Source organism: Triticum aestivum, chromosome 5B (assembly GCF_018294505.1).
Source record: "Triticum aestivum cultivar Chinese Spring chromosome 5B, IWGSC CS RefSeq v2.1, whole genome shotgun sequence".
Classification (NCBI taxonomy): domain Eukaryota; kingdom Viridiplantae; phylum Streptophyta; class Magnoliopsida; order Poales; family Poaceae; genus Triticum; species Triticum aestivum.
The window spans coordinates 563463000-563483184 of NC_057807.1; positions in this window are offsets into that span (position 1 = coordinate 563463000).

Consider the following 20185-nt stretch of genomic DNA (forward strand, 5'->3'; position numbering starts at 1 on the left):
GGTGTCGGGCGGCCTATTGGCTGGAGAGCGCTTCCATCATTGATGAACATCGCGCCCTTATGGGCGCGGTGATAGAAAAGATTCAGGCCGCTGAGAGCGGACTGAATGAATCCTGCATCAGCCTTATAAAAGGCTTGGAGGTATGTTTAGAAGACTGTCATAGTATAGATAGTAGCCCCTGATACACTGTTCGGAGAGGACATGAACCGGACAGGGGATCAAATTTCCGTCCGCAAGAGACTCAGCTAATGACATATATTTATTTCTTTATGAATCAGGCGTCTACAGTGACTGCCTCCTCACATACTGCGGAGGTGTCCGAACTCAAATGGAGTCTAGAGTGGGCCCAAGAGGAACTCGGCCGAGTGAAGAAGCAGCTGGAGGAAAAACAAGGTATGTTGAAACTTTTAGTAAGTTTTAGCACAAGTAGGTAGTTGTGTCTAACGTAAAGCATTTATAACACGCACTCTAGGGGCAAATGCCAAAATTGAGGCACTCAAGAAGGCTGTTGCCTTGGCCGAAAAGAAGGCAGCCGCGGAGCAGGCTCTCCGCGAGAAGCACGAGGCCAGGGTCGTGGAAGCTGAACGAGAGCTTCAGGAGGCCGTGAAGAAGAGCGAGACTTTGGAGCAGAGTCTATTATTGAAAGAACCCGAACTCGTCCAAGCTGTCCAGACCGCAAATGATGCTCGGAATGAAGCCCAGGCTGCTCTGAAGGATATTCAGCAGGCGCGGAAGATTGCGGCTGGTAAAGGTTTTTCTTATTCAAAGCGATTTGTATGTGATCGCAGGGAAGATTCATGGTGACCCATTGAATCCTGATTTTTCCAAGGGCGTTTGCGGATCCGCCGCGCAACATATCTGATGCTGCCCAATTCTGCCGAGCTGAGGAGAAGGAAACTATGGAGAAGCTCTTCTGGTCGCAGTATTTGGCGTCGAATTATCCGGTGCCATTTGTCGACCAACTGAAGCAGCTAATCAAACTGCACCAGGCGGCCGAACTAGCCATGAAGGATTTGGTTATCCAGCTCTGGCCCGTCGAGCTGAAAGGGCAACTATCCCTAGGTGGTTTTGGTAATTCCTAACAACATATAGCTCATTGAGCTTATACTATTCCAAGACAAATATTTCAGGAAAGCTCAATGAATGACATGGCATGGATGAGCAAAGTGGATCCCTCAAATTGCTAATGATAAAAGGATTGGCTCAAGCTTCAAGCTCAAGACTCTACCTTTTATATTTTAGTGATCCAAGATCACATTGAGTCTGTAGGAAAAGCCAATACTATCAAGGAGGGATGAGGTGTTGCTTAATGAGTTTCTTGCTTCATAGTGCTTAGTGATATGCTCCAAGACCCTCAACTACTTTCCCACATCCACATATGACCTGAACCAAAAGTCCAACTCGCCCCCACCAATTCTTTCTATTCGGCGCCACCGAGTTCAGATGTCTTAGCCACTGCCAAAAACCCTAGGCAAATCGGTCTTATGGATAGGGATCTCGGTCTCACCGAGATGGGATTATAATCTCTCTGTTTCCCTTCATAACATTTCGGTCTCACCGAGATGAGCGATCGGTCCCACCGAGATTGCAATGTAAACTCTCTGTTTCCCTTTCGTAACATTTCGGTCTCACCGAAATGAGCGAACTGGTCCCACCAAGTTTACCTGACCAACTCTCGGGTTAGCTAATTACCAAAATCGGTCTCACCGAGTTTGTGTAATCGGTCTGATTACGTTATGCCCTAACCCTAACCATATCAGTCCTACCGAGTTGCATGTCGCTCCCACCAAAAACCCTAACGGTCACTAGGTTTACTAAATTGGTCTAACCGAGTTTGTTGATTCGGTCCCACCGAGATTGGTAAATTTTGTGTAATGGTTAGATTCTGTGTGGAGGCTATATATACCCCTCCACCTCCTCTTCATTCGTGGAGAGGGCCATCAGAACAAACCTACACTTCCAACTTACCATTTCTGAGAGAGAACCACCTACTCATGTGTTGAGACCAAGATATTCCATTCCTACCATATGAATCTTGATCTCTAGCCTTCCCCAAGTTGCTTTCCACTCAAATCTTCTTTCCACCAAATTAGAATCCTATGAGAGATAATTGAGTGTTGGGGAGACTATCATTTGAAGCACACGAGCAAGGAGTTCATCATCAACACACCATTTGTTACTTCTTGGAGAGTGGTGTCTCCAAGATTGGCTATGTGTCACTTGGGAGCCTCCGACAAGTTTGTGGAGTTGAACCAAGGAGTTTGTAAGGGCAAGGAGATCGCCTACTTTGTGAAAATCTACCGCTAGTGAGGCAAGTCCTTCGTGGGCGACAACCATGGTGGGATAGACAAGGTTGCTTCTTCGTGGACCCTTCCTAGGTGGAGCCCTCCGTGGACTCGCGTAACCATTACCCTTCGTGGGTTGAAGTCTCCATCAATGTGGATGTACGATAGCACCACCTATCGGAACCACGGCTCAAAAATCACCGTGTCTCCAAATTGCGTTTGAAATCTCCAAACCATTCCCTTTACATTCTTGCAAGTTGCATGCTTTATTTTCCACTGCTCATATACTCTTTGCATGCTTGCTTGAATTGTGTTAAGATTGCTTGACTTGTGCTAAGTTTGCTAAAATCTGCCAAAGACTAAAATTGGGAAAAGGTTAAGTTTTTATTTGGTCAAGTAGTCTAATCACCCCCCTCTAGACATACTTCAAGATCCTATAAGTGGTATCAGAGCTTTGTTCTCCATTTGCTTTGATTTCCATAGCTTTTGGTGGTCATAGCCTTGGTTTCACAACCTAGGAGAGTATGGCGTCTAGCGAGGGAAACTACCACCGTAGGGGTCCTTACTTTGATGGTACTAATTTTGCTAGTTGGAAGCATAAGATGAAAATGCATATTCTCGGACATAACCGCGCCGTTTGAGCTATTATGTGTATTGGCTTGCAAGGTGAATTCTTTGATGGGAGAGAACCAAACCGTGAAGCTAGCGCGGAAGAGTTGAAGATGTTGCAATATAACAGTCAAGCTTGTGATATCCTCTTCAACGGATTGTGCCCCGAAGAATTCAACAAAATCAGCCGTCTTGAGAATGCAAAGGAAATTTGGGACACTTTGATTGATATGCATTAAGGTACCGACTCCGTCAAGGAATCCAAATTGGATGTGCTTCAGAGTCAACTTGACAAGTTCAAGATGAAGGATGGTGAAGGTGTCGCTGAAATGTACTCTAGGCTTGCTCTCATCACAAATGAGATTGCTGGCTTAGGAAGTGAAGAGATGACCGACAAATTCATCATCAAGAAGATCCTAAGAGCCTTGGATGGAAAATATGATACTTTGTGCACATTGATCCAAATGATGCCCAACTACAAGAATCTCAAGCCAACGGAGGTCATCGGAAGAATTGTTGCTCATGAGATGTCACTCAAGGATAAGGAGGAGCTGCACAACAAGTCAAGCGGTGCTTACAAAGCCTCATGTGAATCTCCCACATCATCAAGTGAGAAACAAACCTTTAATGAAGAATTGAGCCTAATGGTGAAGAACTTCAACAAATTCTACAAGAGTAGAAGCAAGGAAAGAAGTTCAAAGTCAAGGTCCTACAATGACAAAAGATCTACCAGTCGAGAGCAAAATTGCTACAACTGTGGAAGACCCGGACACTATTCCAATGAGTGTACAGTTCCCTACAAAAGAAGAGAAGATTCACCTAAGAGGAGAAGTAGAAAAGAAGAATCACCGCCAAGAGAGAGAAGGAGTAGAGATGATCGTTATGAACGAAGAACATCCCCGAGAAGCAAGGATTCGGAAAGGAAGGACAAGTCATCAAGGAGCTACAAAAAACGAAGACATCAAGCTCATGTTGGTGAATGGGTATCCGGTTCCGACTCTGAACATCACTCCGAGAGAAGCTATCACTCCGACTCTGAACATACTTAAGATGAAGGTGTTGCCGGTCTAGCACTTGTGTCAACCAACTCCCATGACATATTGGATTCACCAAATGAAGGACTTGGAAGATGCTTCCTGGCTAAAGGCCCAAAGGTAACACATCCCGAGTATGTTGATTTCAATAGTGATGAAGATGACTTGCTAGGTGATGATGATTTACTTATTGATAACTCTAGTGATGAATACTATGATGAAATGTCAATTAATCATGCTAATCAAGATAAAACAAATGACGATGATAAGGAGAATATTGAGCTCCTAACTAAAGAACTAAACACTCTCAAGTTAGCTCATGAAACTATCTTAGGGGATCATCAAGAACTTTTAAGGACTCATGAGAAGTTACGCTTTGAAAAGCTCAACCTTGAGCAAGAGCATGTCTTAAAGGCAATCAATGATGATATTCGCAAGAAAGTTCTTCTTACATTGCCAAGCGTTTACTCTTATCTACTTACATGCCTCAAATCAAGTCTAGTAACAAAAACAAGAAGGATTCTTCCTCTAGTAGTAAGAGTCATCATACTAAATCCAATATTGTTGCTTCTAGTAGTTCTCTTGATTCCACTAATGATTCTCTTAATCAAGTTACACTTGGGCAAGAAAATAGTTCATTGAAGGGAATCACAGAGAAAGGTGTTTACAAGAGCCTTGCCGGGAGTAAGCAATTCGAGGAAATTGTACGCAAGCAAGGAAGGAACGGGAAGAACCAAGGTGTTGGTTTTGAACGAAAGTTCAATGCCAATGGAGTTGAGTGGGAAGAAGATCAATACCCCAAGACGAAGTTTGTTCCTCAACAAGAGAAGTATGATCCTACTTCATTCAAAGGGACACAAGCTCAAGATGATCTTCCACCACAAGACCACAAGCAAAAAGGCAAGGATGAGCTTCAAGAGGAGATTGATGAATTTGAAGAAGCTCCCAAGGCCTTGGTCAAGTGGATTCCCAAGACTACATCAAGCTCTACTTCATCAAGTACGACTACAACTCCAAGGATTCCCATCAATATGGTGTGGATCCCGAAGAAGAACTAGAGAGTTCATGAGGGTGACTTTGCCAACATTCTTCACTCATATCATTTTGGCAAGGACAAGTGCAATCAACTTTCACATCTTGCACTAGTTCAAGGAGTCACAAACCCTCTTGTTGGTAAGACAAGGGACAAGGTAACCTAATGCTTTCATAGACATCATCTTATGTGTGCATCACTCTATGTCTATGGATATCCTTGTTTGTTCCTTGTGGGACTAACCCGTGTAGGTATTGAAAGTGCAACTCACTCCAAAGGATTGCTCCAAATGATCTACATCAACATTGAGCATCCACATCTTCAACACCTGCATGAAGTCATCATCGACAAAACCCAAGGTTAGTTCATCCCTCTATAGGGGGAATCTCACATCTAGGGGGAGCTTTACTCTAAGAATTGAGCTAAAGCAACTCTAATGGTGTGAACACATCAATGCATTATGTAAAAGTGGTAACCCCACTTGAGCTTAAACGATGAGTATGACCTATGATCAAATGTTCTCATTTGACTCCTAAGTCAATATACTCATATATAGATGACCTAGTCATCGCCAATTGCTTGATAGATGCTAGAATTGGTTGTGCATGCTTTGCCACGTATTTCATTTGTCATTTTATTGTGTGAGCATGTTGGTTGCATAGTTTACTCATTCAAGGACATCCACTTGTAGTTTTGCTTGTTTGGCTTCTTTTTCTTTTGGCCAAGCAGATGGACAAGAATGCCTAAGAACCTTCTCTAGCTATCTATGCTTTTCTTGTCTCAAACTCTATTCATGCTACAACACAAAATTTGATCAAGTCATATTTGAACCACTCTGTATGAGGAGCACTCGGAGTCCCCGATTCGTCATAGACTTAAACTTCCAAAACTTCTTTATGTGTTTCGGTCTGACAGATTCTTCATTTTGGTCATACCGAGATCACTAAGTCGATCTAGGTTTTCAATCTCGGTGCAACCGATTTGATCATTTCGGTCTCACCGAATTGCAGTAACTGCTTGCAGTAATGCATCTCGGTGCCATCGAGTTGTTCCACTCGGTCACACTGACATGGTTGGGCTATATATACCCAAGGGCAAATTTTTTGGAAATTTCTCCGAACAGTTTCGCTCGCGCTCAGCCTGCTCTGCCTCCAGGGTCTCCGGATTATTGTCCTCATCGCCAGCCACCTCCCGCCGCTGGTCTCCGCCACCGTCAACAGGAATCTCCACCGCCGTTGCCGCCGTAGCCAGTCCATCGCTGAGCTAGGGTATGGACTTGATCACTGTGCTATCCCTATCTGATTCCTAGCACATTGAGTTCGTCATGAAACTTGCCACGATTGAAACTATCTCATCTAGTCAAAACTATCCGTAGATTAGGTTTGGATTGAAAATTTAGGGTTAGGTTTCCGTCGAAACCATCTTGGACCCACCGAGTTGTAGAAATCGGTTCCACCGATTTGGCCAAGGCCATTGCACTTGTGATTCTCGGTCTGATCGAGAATTGCAAATCGGTGTGACCGAGTTCAGAACTTTGTGAAACCCTAGCAGTCTCGGTGCCACCGAACTGTGACTCAGTCTTACCGAGTTCACTAGTTTAGGTTCCTAAAGCTGCTTCGGTATCACCGAGTTCACAAATTGGTTGATCCGAAATGCTTTCTGTGGACAACTAAAACTAAGTTTTTAACTCAATCTTTTGCAAAAACCTGGGTATTTTGTGACGTTTATCCTCTCTATCTCATCTACATCTATTCATAGGGTCAGCAGTCAGTGTTTGCAACATGTCTGATCAAAGTGACAGCCAGAACAGGGAAGAGGATCAGGTTCCTTTGAGTGAGGGCACTAGTCCCTCTAGTTCCTCAGATGAGGGCAGCAGGAGCACCCCAAGAAACTTACCCAAAGCTGTCACCAGGAACAGGAAGAAGAAAACCTCAGACTCTAAGGATGAAGACTATGTGGCAGAAGAGGATGAAGCCACCTCCAGGAAAGTGCTCAAGAAGGAGTATTGGCACTGCTGCAGCCACCAAGCCAGGTCTAAACAAGAAAGTCCCTGCCAAGAGGACTCCTATGCTGAAAGTCAGAGCATCAACTCAGGAAACTAAGAGATCAGGACCCAAGGAGCCAGAAGTGGTTGAAAAGAAGAGGAAGGAAAGGGTCAAGAAGACCATGGCTAGGGTTGTCGGAAAGCCTTCCATGATGGAAGAGGAAGAAGCAGAGGCTGCTGCTCCAGCTCCCAAAGCTCAGAAGCTCATGGGTGATGCCATCAGGTCAGGGGCTACTACACCAAAGCCTAAAGAAGCACCTAAGGCTGCTTCGAAGCCCAAGTGTGTACCAAAGAGGAATACCAGGAACATCCCAGCTGCTGAAAAGAACAAGGCCCCAGTGCCTGAAGTTGTTGCAGAAGAAGAAGATGATGAAGAGCAAGTTCTGAGAAAGTTGAAGCCTAAAATTCCAGATCATAACGATGCTCATCCTGTTGCTGAGAACATGAAGCTGATAAAGGATGCAGGACTCAGATAGTGGAGGTTGTCTGATCCTTATGCAGTCAGGAGGAGAACTGCTGTGGACTACATGTTCCATACAAAAGAACAGCAAGACTTCTATGAGACTGTGCTGCTGGACAAGAAACCAATAGTCTGTGATATGAGATGGGTAGATTGGAAATACATCCAGGAGAATGAGGAACACTACCCAGGAGTGTTTGATAGTTTCAAGGGTTGTGGAGTGGATAACTTTGTTGGGCAGAAGCTCACAAAGTGGAATGATGAGCTCATAATGCAATTCTACTCTACAGCACACTTCTATCCAGATGGCAGAATAGTTTGGATGTCTGAAGGTACAAGGTACCAGTCTACTATTGAAGAATGGGCAAATCTGATCAATGCACCAAAGGAGAAAGAGGATGACTTGGATGTCTATGCCAAGAAGAAAATGGATCACAACACCATGGCACACATGTACAAGGAGATCCCAAATGATGCTGTTGAAACTCACAAGTTTGGATCTGTACATTTCCTTCTGTCAGGACTGCCAACCATCAACTGGATCCTCAGGCACACACTCTTGCCCAAGTCAGGTGATCATAACATGATCAGAGGCCATGCTATTAATCTGCTACACTTATTTGATGTGCCTGAAAAGTTCAAGGTCATGAGCCTCATTGTTGAAACTATCAAGAGGACAGCTGCAGATCAGAAGAGAAGTTGTGGGTATGCCCCACAGATCCAGGAGCTGATTAACTCCAAGATGGGCACTGGCACTTACTTGTTGGACAAGGAACACATGCCTATCTATCCAGACTTCGAGGACAACCAAGTGGTTATGGATGAAAATGAACCATCTTCAGTGCAATCACAAGCAAAGAAGGAGAAGGCAAGGACTGAGAAGGCTGCGAAGATGCCAACAATTGATGAGGCAGCTGAGTATTTCCTGAAGAGCAAACAAGACCAGCTTGGTTACTTGATAGCATCCACTCTAAGGATTGAGAAAGGGTTGGCCACCCTGACTCAAAACCAGGAGTGCCTGGAGAGGATCATGGATCAGAAGTTCTATGACTTGGATGTGAAAGTAACTGAGATCCAGTCTGTTGTTGAGCAACTCCAAGATGACATGCAGGAGAGGAAGGGCAATACAACCACTAAGGCATTTGCCAGAGTGCCTAGAGCTCAGAGATTAGCTGCTGTGCCTGTGACAGACACAAGAGCAACATCATCTGCACCTGCTACAGCTTCAGTGCCACCAGCTCCAGCATCTACTCCACAAGCTCCAACTTCATCAACTGGTGCCTTCGTCCTTGGAGTCATATCTACACCACCACATCAAGACCAAGCCTGAGAGACGACATAGTACTATGCATTTTCTAGGAACTTTTTGGTAACTTGTTGCCAAAGGGGGAGAAAAATGTATAGATCATAGGCTTCGAGAGAGAGAGAGAGTTTGCTTTTGTTCTCTCTTGTCTTTGTGGTTGAACTTTATTTTCTTTCGCTTACTTGAGATACTTTATTGCATATGTGATACAATGATGATCATGTGTTTGATCATATGCTACATTAATGCTTGTTGGATGACATTATCCTTTTTATCTCAATACGATCATTCACTTTGCTTGGTGATGAGTGCATGTATTTTGAATATTATCATGTTTTAGCGCTCCACCAAGATGTATGTGACATGGAAGAGTAACTCATGAACCTAACTCTATGTGCATTTGCAGTCCAAAGAAAATCTTAAACTATGCACAAATTTAGGGGGAGCTCTCACATTTCACATACTTCTCAAAGCGACGATATTTTTCAATCTTATTATCATTTATCGAAGCTTTGATCTATATGTTGTCATCAATTACCAAAAAGGGGGAGATTGAAAGTACAACTATCCCTAGGTGGTTTTGGTAATTCATAACAACATATAGCTCATTGAGCTAATACTATTCCAAGAAAAATATTTTAGGAAAGCTCAATAAATGGCATGACATGGATGAGAAAAGTGGATCCCTCAAATTGCTAAGGATAAAAGGATTGGCTCAAGCTTCAAGCTCAAGACTCTACATTTTATATTTTAGTGATCCAAGATCACATTGAGTCTATAGGAAAAGCCAATACTATCAAGGAGGGATGAGGTGTTGCTTAATGAGTTTCTTGCTTCATAGTTCTTAGTGATATGCTCCAAAACCCTCAACTACTTTCCCACATCCACATATGACCTGAACCTAAAGTCCAACTCGGCCCCACCGATTCTTTCTATCTGGCGCCACCGAGTTCAGATGTCATAGCCACTGCCACAAACCCTAGGCAAATCGGTCTTACGGATAGGGATCTCGGTCTCACCGAGATGGGATTGTAATATCTCTATTTCCCTTCATAACTTTTCTGTCTCACCGAGATGAGCGATCGGTCCCACCGAGATTGCAATGTAAACTCTGTTTCCCTTTCGTAACATTTCGGTCTCACCGAAATGAGCGAACCGGTCCCACCGAGTTTACCTGACCAACTCTCGGGTTAGCTTATTACCAAAATCAGTCTCACCGAGTTTGTGTAATCGGTCTCACCGAGATTACGTTATGCCCTAACCCTAACCATATCAGTCCTACCGAGTTGCATGTCAGTCCCACCGAAAACCCTAACGGTCACTAGGTTTACTAAATCGGTCTGACTGAGTTTGTTGATTCAGTCCCACCGAGATTGGTAAATTTTGTGTAACGGTTAGATTCTGTGTGGAGGCTATATATACCCCTCCACCTCCTCTTCATTCGTGGAGAGAGCCGTTAGAACAAACCTACATTTCCAACTTACCATTTCTGAGAGAGAACCACCTACTCATGTGTTGAGACCAAGATATTCCATTCCTACCATATGAATCTTGATCTCTAGCCTTCCCCAAGTTGCTTTCCACTCAAATCTTCTTTCCACCAAATCCAAATCCTGTGAGAGAGAATTGAGTGTTGGGGAGACTATCATTTGAAGCACATGAGCAAGGAGTTCATCATCAACACACCATTTGTTACTTCTTGGAGAGTGGTGTCTCCTAGATTGGCTAGGTGTCACTTGGGAGCCTCCGACAAGTTTGTGGAGTTGAACCAAGGAGTTTGTAAGGGCAAGGAGATTGCCTACTTTGTGAAGATCTACCGCTAGTGAGGCAAGTCCTTCGTGGGCGAAGACCATGGTGGGATAGACAAGGTTGCTTCTTCGTGGACCCTTCTTGGGTGGAGCCCTCCGTGGACTCGCGCAACCGTTACCCTTCATGGGTTGAAGTCTCCATCAACGTGGATGTACGATAGCACCACCTATCGGAACCACGGCTCAAGAATCACCGTGTCTCCAAATTGTGTTTGAAATCTCCAAACCCTCCCCTTTACATTCTTGCAAGTTGCATGCTTTATTTTCCGCTGCTCATATACTCTTTGCATGCTTGCTTGAATTGTGTTAAGATTGCTTGACTTGTGCTAAGTTTGCTAAAATCTGCCAAAGACTAAAATTGGGAAACGGTTAAGTTTTTATTTGGTCAAGTAGTCTAATCACCCCCCTCTAGAGATACTTCAAGATCCTACACAAGCCCATTCCGAGCAGTTTCTTTGGGCTCGTGAAGCGAATGGTGAGTGCCTGCCCTCGGCTGGACGTGATTAAGCGGTCGGTTTGCATAGAAGGTGCACGAATGGCATTTGCCCGTGCGAAAGTGCACTGGGGGAAGCTTGATGCTAAGAAGCTGATGACCGAGGGGCCGCCAGAGGGGAAGGAGCACCGCAAGCCCTAATTATATTATGATGGTGTCCTGAAGGGGGCCTGCCTTGTGGCAGAGCAATGTGCGAAAAAAATTATTTTCCCCTAAAGGCTGTTGTGATGTCCTTTGTAAGGCGAAACAAAGTCACTTTTATGTATGTGCCTGTTATATGTAAATTTTATTCCTGCGCGGCTGTTTTATATGTTAATCTTGAGAGTTGGCCAGTCGTCGGCTTCTGCCCCCATGTAGGAACTAGGGGGGTGTTCGGGATACATCTGAACGCTCTTTATCCCATTCTTGGGTCTGTGAAGGAGGTGTTGAGCACAGCGAACCAAGCAATCAGACTATAGGGCTTTATTACTCTCACTTAGCCATAGGAATTTGAGTATGGGAGGCGCAACCCCTGGTGTTCAGAAGACCGCACGAGGGGCTCTAATAGCGCCTGATCGATAGATCGATCCTTCGCACTCTACATTTTATTATGGCATTATGCGGAATAAATCCTTAAAGATTTTACAACCTCTCGAACAGCTGACCAGCTCTCGCCTTATCATGACAGTCAGTTTTCGGCTTTCTCTGCTGAGGTGTTCGTCCGGAAGAACTCGGACACAATCGCAGCAGTTCTCCCAGCGCTACCTTAGCCGATATTGCAGAATGTAAGGTACCAAAACATGGGAGCCGGGCAAACCCAACTAATGACCCAAGACATGATTCGGAGCTGATGCATATAATGCTATAAGTTTGGGGTGCCAAACGAACGACCGAGAAGGTGGTCGGACTTGGTTGCCATAGTGCGGGCGCAATGAAGCCCCTGGCGTTTTGAGGCATGACACGATGTTTCGGATGCCGTGATGACAAAATGTCATTGAGAAATGAGAGCAGGTAAGCGTCAAATGACTCTACATGTTGTATTCAAGTAAATACGGCTATGCGTATGAGTACGGTGCATGTTATAAAAGAGAGGCATGATGGCAGAACCTGTTGGGACTGGGCGGTAGGGAGCTGTGCGCAGATTCGAAGTAGTATCCGGATTGTATTCGGGTGGGATGAAGATACCCCCTTTGTGCGTCCAAGCTGATTCCATGTTGCCGGTCCAGTTATGCGTGAAGGCAAACCTACAAAAAATGCTAAAGGTGTGTGCGTGCCGCACAGTGGCTGAGCCGTGGGATGTGGACCATCCAGTTTATGCTGGAGGGTCTGTTTGAGCCCTGATCAGGCTGAGGTATGGTGAAGTAGTTCGGACTCCTTTATCGGTGTCCGGGAGTTTGGCTGCCGAATCAAGGTTCGATTGAAAAAGTCGCGACTCGCTGCTTCTGTTACGAAGATGGCCGAATACTTTTCGGTGCCGAGGTGAAGTTCGGTCTTTCCCGTAATTGTGACTACATTACGTGGGTATGGTGTTTTAAGGTTGCCGTAGGCATTGTGTTATAATGCGTTGAGTCGCGGTTTACCTTGGTAGTGCTGAATAGCCACTGCCTAGAGGTGTAATGTCGAAGATTTATTCTTCGGTATGGCAATCTTTCGGTGATCCGAAGACCGTCTCCAAAGTTGCGGGGCCTAAATAACCCTCACGCCTTGTTATGACACTCTAAAATGAGTTTTTTAGTGGGTCTGATCCTCGAGTGATCAATCTCTATCCGATGCACCGTGTCCTTGTGTAGCAGGTTAGGGCTGTTGTCACCGCCAATAGGGGAATACCTCTGGTTGATGTTGGCCAGACGGTTTAGCCGATCAAAGATGATCGATCTTATTTCTATACGATGCGGCAACTTGCTTTGTTGAGGTGACTTCCCGAAGAGTGTATATCTGCTCTTATGTGGATGGTGTTTGTCGTGTTCACGGCTTTCGTTGGCGGAAGAAATTTCGTTTGCCCTGTGTTGTTTGATGATCTGGGCTTCTTGCCCTGGGACCCCTTCTTACTATTTCCGGCGTTTACCTGCCGACCTGTTTAAAGACCCAGCATTCTCTATTGGTGTGATTGGCTACTGTACCTGGGGTATCATGAATTTGACATGGGCAGCCAAGTATGCGGTTCAGGCTGGAGAGGCCCATGTTTTGAAATGTCTTCTCTCGCTGAACGGGCTGATGGCTGCGGGCTCCTGTATTGACTGTCGTGTCTTGGGTGTCGTCCCTTGTCTTCGGACGCTTGTATTTGTTGTGCCAGGGTTTGCGGACGCTGTTACTGGCTGCTAATGTGCCCAGGGTGCTTGTTATGTCTTGCGTGTAGCCCCTGGCCGTAGTTTGTTGGTGGCGGGGTTTAGGCTGTCATCTGGGCTTTAATGCCTGTTTCTCGAATTGAGATAGCAGCCTGCGCTTTGGGTAATATTGTGTTTGGCGGTCGAGTCCGTATTCCTCGGCTGCTTGGTCCTTAGTCCATTAGTCTGTTAGCATATCCTGATCTGCTTGTAGCCGCTGTTGCTTCTTCTTTAGGCTTCTTGCGGTGGCTATGAGCCGGCGCTCGGAGTGCTCCCGCTCCATGGGATCCTTAGGCACGCCGAATTCGTCATCGCCGAGGCTCACCTCGTCTTCGGAGGGAGGCATATAGTTATCATCCTCCAAGTATCCGTCCGTCGCCTGTTCATCTAGGCTGACTTGCACGTGTTCTTGTTCGGCGTGCTCGAAGGTAGGTTGATCGGGATTGTATTCTTCTTCGGCGCCATCTGGATTATTTTCTTCTCCGGTGCCGGTGTTGCTGTGGCGGGGCTTGGAGCGGCACCGATGGCGCCCATGCCTTGATTTCTTCCCTAAGGGGTTATCTCCTGTTGCCTCATCGCCATTGCTTTCTTTGGGAGTATCCACCACATATATGTCATATGAAGAGGTGGCAGTCCAGCGCCCTGTGGGTGGTGGTGCCTGTTCTTCTCCCGCATCGTCGTCTATACCGTCGATGTCTTCGGAGTCGAAGTTAAGCATGTCGGTCAAATCATCGACACTGGTTATGAAGTGGGTGGTGGGTGGGTGATGAATTTCTTCGTCGCCTGCTTCCCACTCGAGCCGAACATAGTTCGGCCAGGAATCTTCTAAGAGAGAGAGAGAGAGAGAGAGAGAGAGAGAGACCTCAATGAATTTAGCACGCCTCTGAAGGGCGAGTGCTGAAAGATATTCGCGGTCGTGAACTCCATGATTGGGGCCCAATCAGATTCGATGGGCATGGGTGCACGCGGTCTGGAACCCATTACCGAAGACAAGTCCGGGGGTCCGGAGACACAGATCTCCTTAGGAGCAGAGTTTGTGTTCGGCTCCAATGCCGATGAGTGTGCGGCCTCTGGGGCGGGGTCCATCCACCCGTCCTCGGAAGGCATGATCTGCTTTGGAATGAAGTCCGGAGCCATAGCAGGCGCGATGTTCCGAATACTGTCCGATGGTAGATCTAAGTCATGCACGTTGTGATCGTTCGGCGCTATTGACATGGGCCCGAATCTGCCGAAGATCAAGTCTCCGCGGATGTCGGCAGTGTAGTTTAGGTTTCCAACCCTGACCTGACGGCCAGGGGCGTAGCTATCGATCTGCTCTAGATGGCCAAGCGAGTTGGCCTGCAGTGCGAAGCCGCCGAACACGAAAATCTGTCCGGGGAGAAAAGTCTCACCCTGGACGGTGTTGTTAAAGGTTGGAGAAGCCATCAAGCCTTACAGCGATGACACGAAGGAAATCTCAATGTAAGCACCAATGTCGGTGTCAAAACCGGCGGATCTCGGGTAGGGGGTCCCAAACTGTGCGTCTAAGGCTAATGGTAACAGGAGAGTGGGGACACGATATTTACCCAGGTTCGGGCCCTCTCGATGGAGGTAATACTCTACTTCATGCTTGATTGATCTTGATGTGAGTATTACAAGAGTTGATCTACCACGAGATCAGAGAGGCTAAACCCTAGAAGCTAGCCTATGGTATGATTGTTGTTGTTGTTCTACGGACTAAACCCTCCGGTTTATATAGACACCGGAGGGGGCTAGGGTTACACAGAGTTAGTTACAGAGAAGGAGATCTATAATCCGGATCGCCAAGCTTGCTTTCCACGCAAAGGAGAGTACCATACGGACACGGGACGAAGTCTTCAATCTTGTATCTTCATAGTCCAACAGTCCGGCCAAAGTACATAGTCCGGCTGTCCGGATACCCCCTTATCTAGGACTCCCTCAGGGACGACGCCGAATTGTCCTCCGACAGAGGATGCGGATAGGCTCTCCGCCACAAATTCCGAAGTAGAAAGCGCCATGAATCACCAGCGCCGATGGGTCGTACTCGATGGTATTTTTTCCGAAGAGGCGTTCAATGCCTTTAATTTGGGAGACGCATACATCCGAGCTGCTTGATGACCCACAAGTATAGGGGATCTATCATAGTCCTTTTGATAAGTAAGAGTGTCGAACCCAACGAGGAGCAGAAGGAAATTATAAGCGGTTTTCAGCAAGGTATTCTCTGCAAGTACTGAAATAAGTGGTAACAGATAGTTTTGTGTTAAGATAAATTGTAACGAGCAACAAGTAACAAAAGTAAATAAGGTGCAGCAAGGTGGCCCAATCCTTTTTGTAGCAAAGGACTAGCCTGGACAAACTCTTATGATAGGAAAAGCGCTCCCGAGGACACATGGGAATATCGTCAAGCTAGTTTTCATCACGCTCATATGATTCGTGTTCGGTACTTTGATAATTTGATATGTGGGTGGACCAGTGCTTGGGTACTACCCTTACTTGGACAAGCATCCCACTTATGATTAACCTCTATTGCAAGCATCCGCAACTACAACAAAAGTATTAAGGTAAACCTAACCATAGCATGAAACATATGGATCCAAATCAGCCCCTTACGAAGCAACGCATAAACTAGGGTTTAAGCTTCTGTCACTCTAGCAACCCATCATCTACTTATTACTTCCCAATGCCTTCCTCTAGTCCCAAATAATGGTGAAGTGTTATGTAGTCGACATTCACATAAAACCACTAGAGGCTAGACAACATACATCTCATCAAAATATCGAACGAATACCAAATTCACATGACTACTAATAGCAAGACTTCTCCCTTGTCCTCAGGAAGAAACGTAATTACTCACAAATCATATTCCTGTTCATAATCAGAGGGGTAATAATGTGCATAAAGGATCTGAACATATGATCTTCCACCAAAATAACCAACTAGCATCAACTACAAGGAGTAATCAACAATACTAGCAACCTACTAGCACCAATCCCGGACTTGGAGACAAGAATTGGATACAAGAGATGAACTAGGGTTTGGAGATGAGATGATGCTGGTGAATATGTTGATGGATATTGCCCTCTCTCGATGAGAGGAGCGTTGGTGATGACAATGGTCATGATTTCCCCCTCCCGGAGGGAAGTGTCCCAGGCAGAATAGCTCTGCCAGAGCCCTAGATTGGTTCCGCCAAGGTTCCGCCTCGGGCGGCGGAGTCTCGTCCCGAAAGGTTCCCTCTGATTTTTTTCTCATCGGAAGACTTCATATAGGAGAAGATGGACATTGGAGAGCCATCAAGGGGCCCACGAGGTAGGGGGCGCGCCCAGGGGGGCACCCTCGTGAGTAGGGTGTGGGCCCCCTGGCCTTCATCTTTGGCGATGATTTTTCTTTATTTTTTTCAAGGTATTCCGTGGAGTTTCAGGACTTTTGGAGTTGCGTAGAATAGGCTTCCAAAATTTGCTCCTTTTCCAGCCCAGAACTCCAGCTCCCGGCATTCTCCCTCTTAAATCTTGTAAAATAAGAGAGAATAGCCATAAGTATCGTGACATAACGTGAAATAACAGCCCATAATGCAATAAATATTGTCATAAAAGCATGATGCAAAATGGACGTATCACTGCAAAAGATGGACTCGCCCGAGCGACCGACCAGTATGCAAAGGATATACGGGTAAGAAAATTTGATAAGCCTGTATATCAGTAGCCCCTGAGTCTTGAAACAGTTGGAATAACTGATTTAAGGATCATTGTATGCACAGGTTCTTGTAGAGAAGAATACCCATTTATCTCAAGAGCTGGAGGAATGCAGGACCCAGCTGAGGGCTGCAGTTGCCAAACTAGAGGAATCCCATAAGGCCTCATCTGGTAATACTTGTCTCGACAGAGAAATTTTAAGGACATATACTAGTTAGTATATGACATGCTTTATAAGTCTAACAGAAGATTCTGCAGACAATCCTGGAGAGAATCCGGAGATCTTAAAAGATAGTGAGCCACATGTCCGAAGACAGCTAAAGGCTGGCGAGTGTGTGCTTACGCTGGTTAGGCAGGAGAAAAACAATCTCCAAGATGCCAATATCCGGCTGAGCGTCGAACTAGCAGATGCGTGAGCTCAGCTTGCGGACTCCGTGAAGGAGAACAGGAGGCTTCGACGCGGCATTTATGGTAAACGCTTAAACGAACTACAATACAGTTCGGCGAGGAAGCGTATTAACAGAGTTATGTCTGTAGGTATGCTGACGGGTCGTCCTAAAGAGGAGATGTCTGGATCCACAAGCGATTTGCTGCAAGATCTCTCACAACTACACGAACGAGCTCGGCAGGTGATGCAGGGTATTGCCCAGGCCTTGTGTGCATCCGCTTCCCTGCCAGGAGGCATGGGGGAGCTTGTGGATAGGCTCAAAGGAGCACGGCGGTGCTTCCGGTTATGGAAGATATCAGCCTGCCAACAAGGTGCAAGGGAAGCCTTGGCCATGGTGAAGACGCGATACGCCAAGGCTGACCCAAACCATATGGCCGAAGTCGGACCGGTGGGGCCAGATGGGAAAGAGATTCCCGTAAGTCTGGTGTATGACCAAGTATCATTAGCCGCAAACTATTCCCAACAGGATTGTAGGCTAGACAACATGTTGGATGGTATAGAAGAAGAATTTAGCCAGTCCAAGTGACTATGTACTTCAATGGACGTATGTAGTCCCTAGCCGGATTGTAAATCATTTGTTGTGGTGGACCTTTTCCCTTCAGCCTTCGGACCTGACAGTCCGAAGTGTATCCGAATACCCGATCAGTTATGTAAAACCAGGGTACACGTGGAAACCAGGTGTAGGGGTCATAAGTGCTTGAACAGACAAGTACCCAACTAGTTATGTTATATTACATGGATAGTGAGAAACATCTTCCAGAGAGAATAGTTCCATTAGGGGTTCCTTTCCCTAGGTATGCATGCATCGATGTGCATGTCCGAACTGCGAACAGAGACGCAGGATACAAAACATCTAGGGATTTATGTTGTAATAAACAAAAAACATCTTTTGTTCACCGACCAAATATTCCCTTAAGAACGCTAGCTTCCGGCTTCACCCAGTCTGAGGTACACATCCGGCTGAACCGGCAGTAACAATCGCAGAGGTGCTCCCCTTATGCCCTAGCCGAATTAAAGAGAATGTAGGGATAAACACAAGAGCCAGGCAACCCAGCATGGCCAAAAATTAAGTCATATCGATGCATACAATGGTGAAGAAAAGGCACATATGGAAAGGTGACGCATATGTGGTGGGCATGAAGCCATGAAAATAATTATATTAAGCTTCCGTATAGGAAGCCCCGGGTATATTGAGCACGCATAGTGCGGCCGGAGCGATCGAAGCATCCATAAAGCTTTTAAGGCTTTGTGTGTAAAAATAAAAGAGGAAGTGAAAGAAAGAAGGAGGACATAATTGAAAAGGCAGAGGTAAGGAGACGAACACTGAGTTCGACACTAGGCGTAGAATCTTCGGAGTCTGGCCGCGTTCCATTGGTTCGGCTCGAGTCTGTTATCCGATGCATTACATAGACGGTACGCTCCTCCGGTGAGAACTTTATCAATGATGAAGGGACCCTCCCACTTGGGCTTGAGCTTGTCCTTCTTCTTCTCCGGTAGGCGTAGAACGAGTTCGCCAATGTTATAAGTTTTGGCCCGTACTTCTCTGCTTTGATACCTTCGAGCCTGCTGCTGATATAATGCGGAACGGGCTTTTGCAACGTCATGCTCATCCTCCAGGGCGTCTAACTTGTCCTGACGATCTAGCTCGGCTTCTTTCTCTTCGTACATGCGCACGCGAGGTGAGTCATGAATTATATCGCAGGGTAGTACTGCCTCTGCACCGTACACCATAAAAAATGGTGTGTATCCGGTGGTGCGATTTGGCATGGTCCGCAGCTCCCAGAGTACGGAGTCGAGTTCCTCCACCCAGTGCATATCTACTTCCTTCAAGGATCGCACTAGTCTGGGTTTGATGCCGCTCATAATAAGACCATTTGCACGTTCGACTTGTCCATTTGTTTGGGGGTGATAGACAGAGGCGTAATCGAGCTTAATGCCCATATTGCCGCACCAGGTTTTCACCTCATCGGCTGTGAAATTAGAGCCATTGTCAGTGATGATGCCATGGGGGACACCATAACGGTGCACAACCCCTAATATGAAGTCTATCACTGGTCCGGATTCTGCCATTTTAACTGGTTTGGCTTCGATCTATTTGGTGAACTTGTCCACCATGACCAATAAATATTTTTTCTGAGGTCCGACCATATCAAGCCCCCAGACTGCGAAGGGCCAAGTTATGGGGATTGTTTGGAGAGCGGTAGGGGGCATATGGCTCTGATTGGCGAAGAGTTGGCAACCGACGCAATGTTGGACAAGGTCTTGTGCATCTGCTAGCTGTCGCCAGTAAAAACCTGTATGGAAGGCCTTGCTTACAAGCGCCCGAGCTACGGCGTGGTGCCTGCCGAGTGCGGCATGGATTTCAGCCAAGAGCTGCCGCCCTTCCTCTTCGGAGATGCATCTTTGGAGCACTCCGGTGGCGCTTTTCTTATAAAGCTCTCCCTCGTGGACTTTGTAGGCCTTGGAACGCCGGACAATACAACGTGCCTCATTTTGGTCCTCGGGGAGCTCTTGCCTATTTAGGTAGGCTAAGAAGGGCTAGGTCCACGGGGCGATGACAGCCATGATTTCGTGGGTCGAAGGTGTTATTTCGGTGGCAGAGCCTCCGATTACGTCAGATGGTTCAGAATCTGGGGTTATATTCGGATCCGGATTGGTATTGCCGGTCTCCCCTTC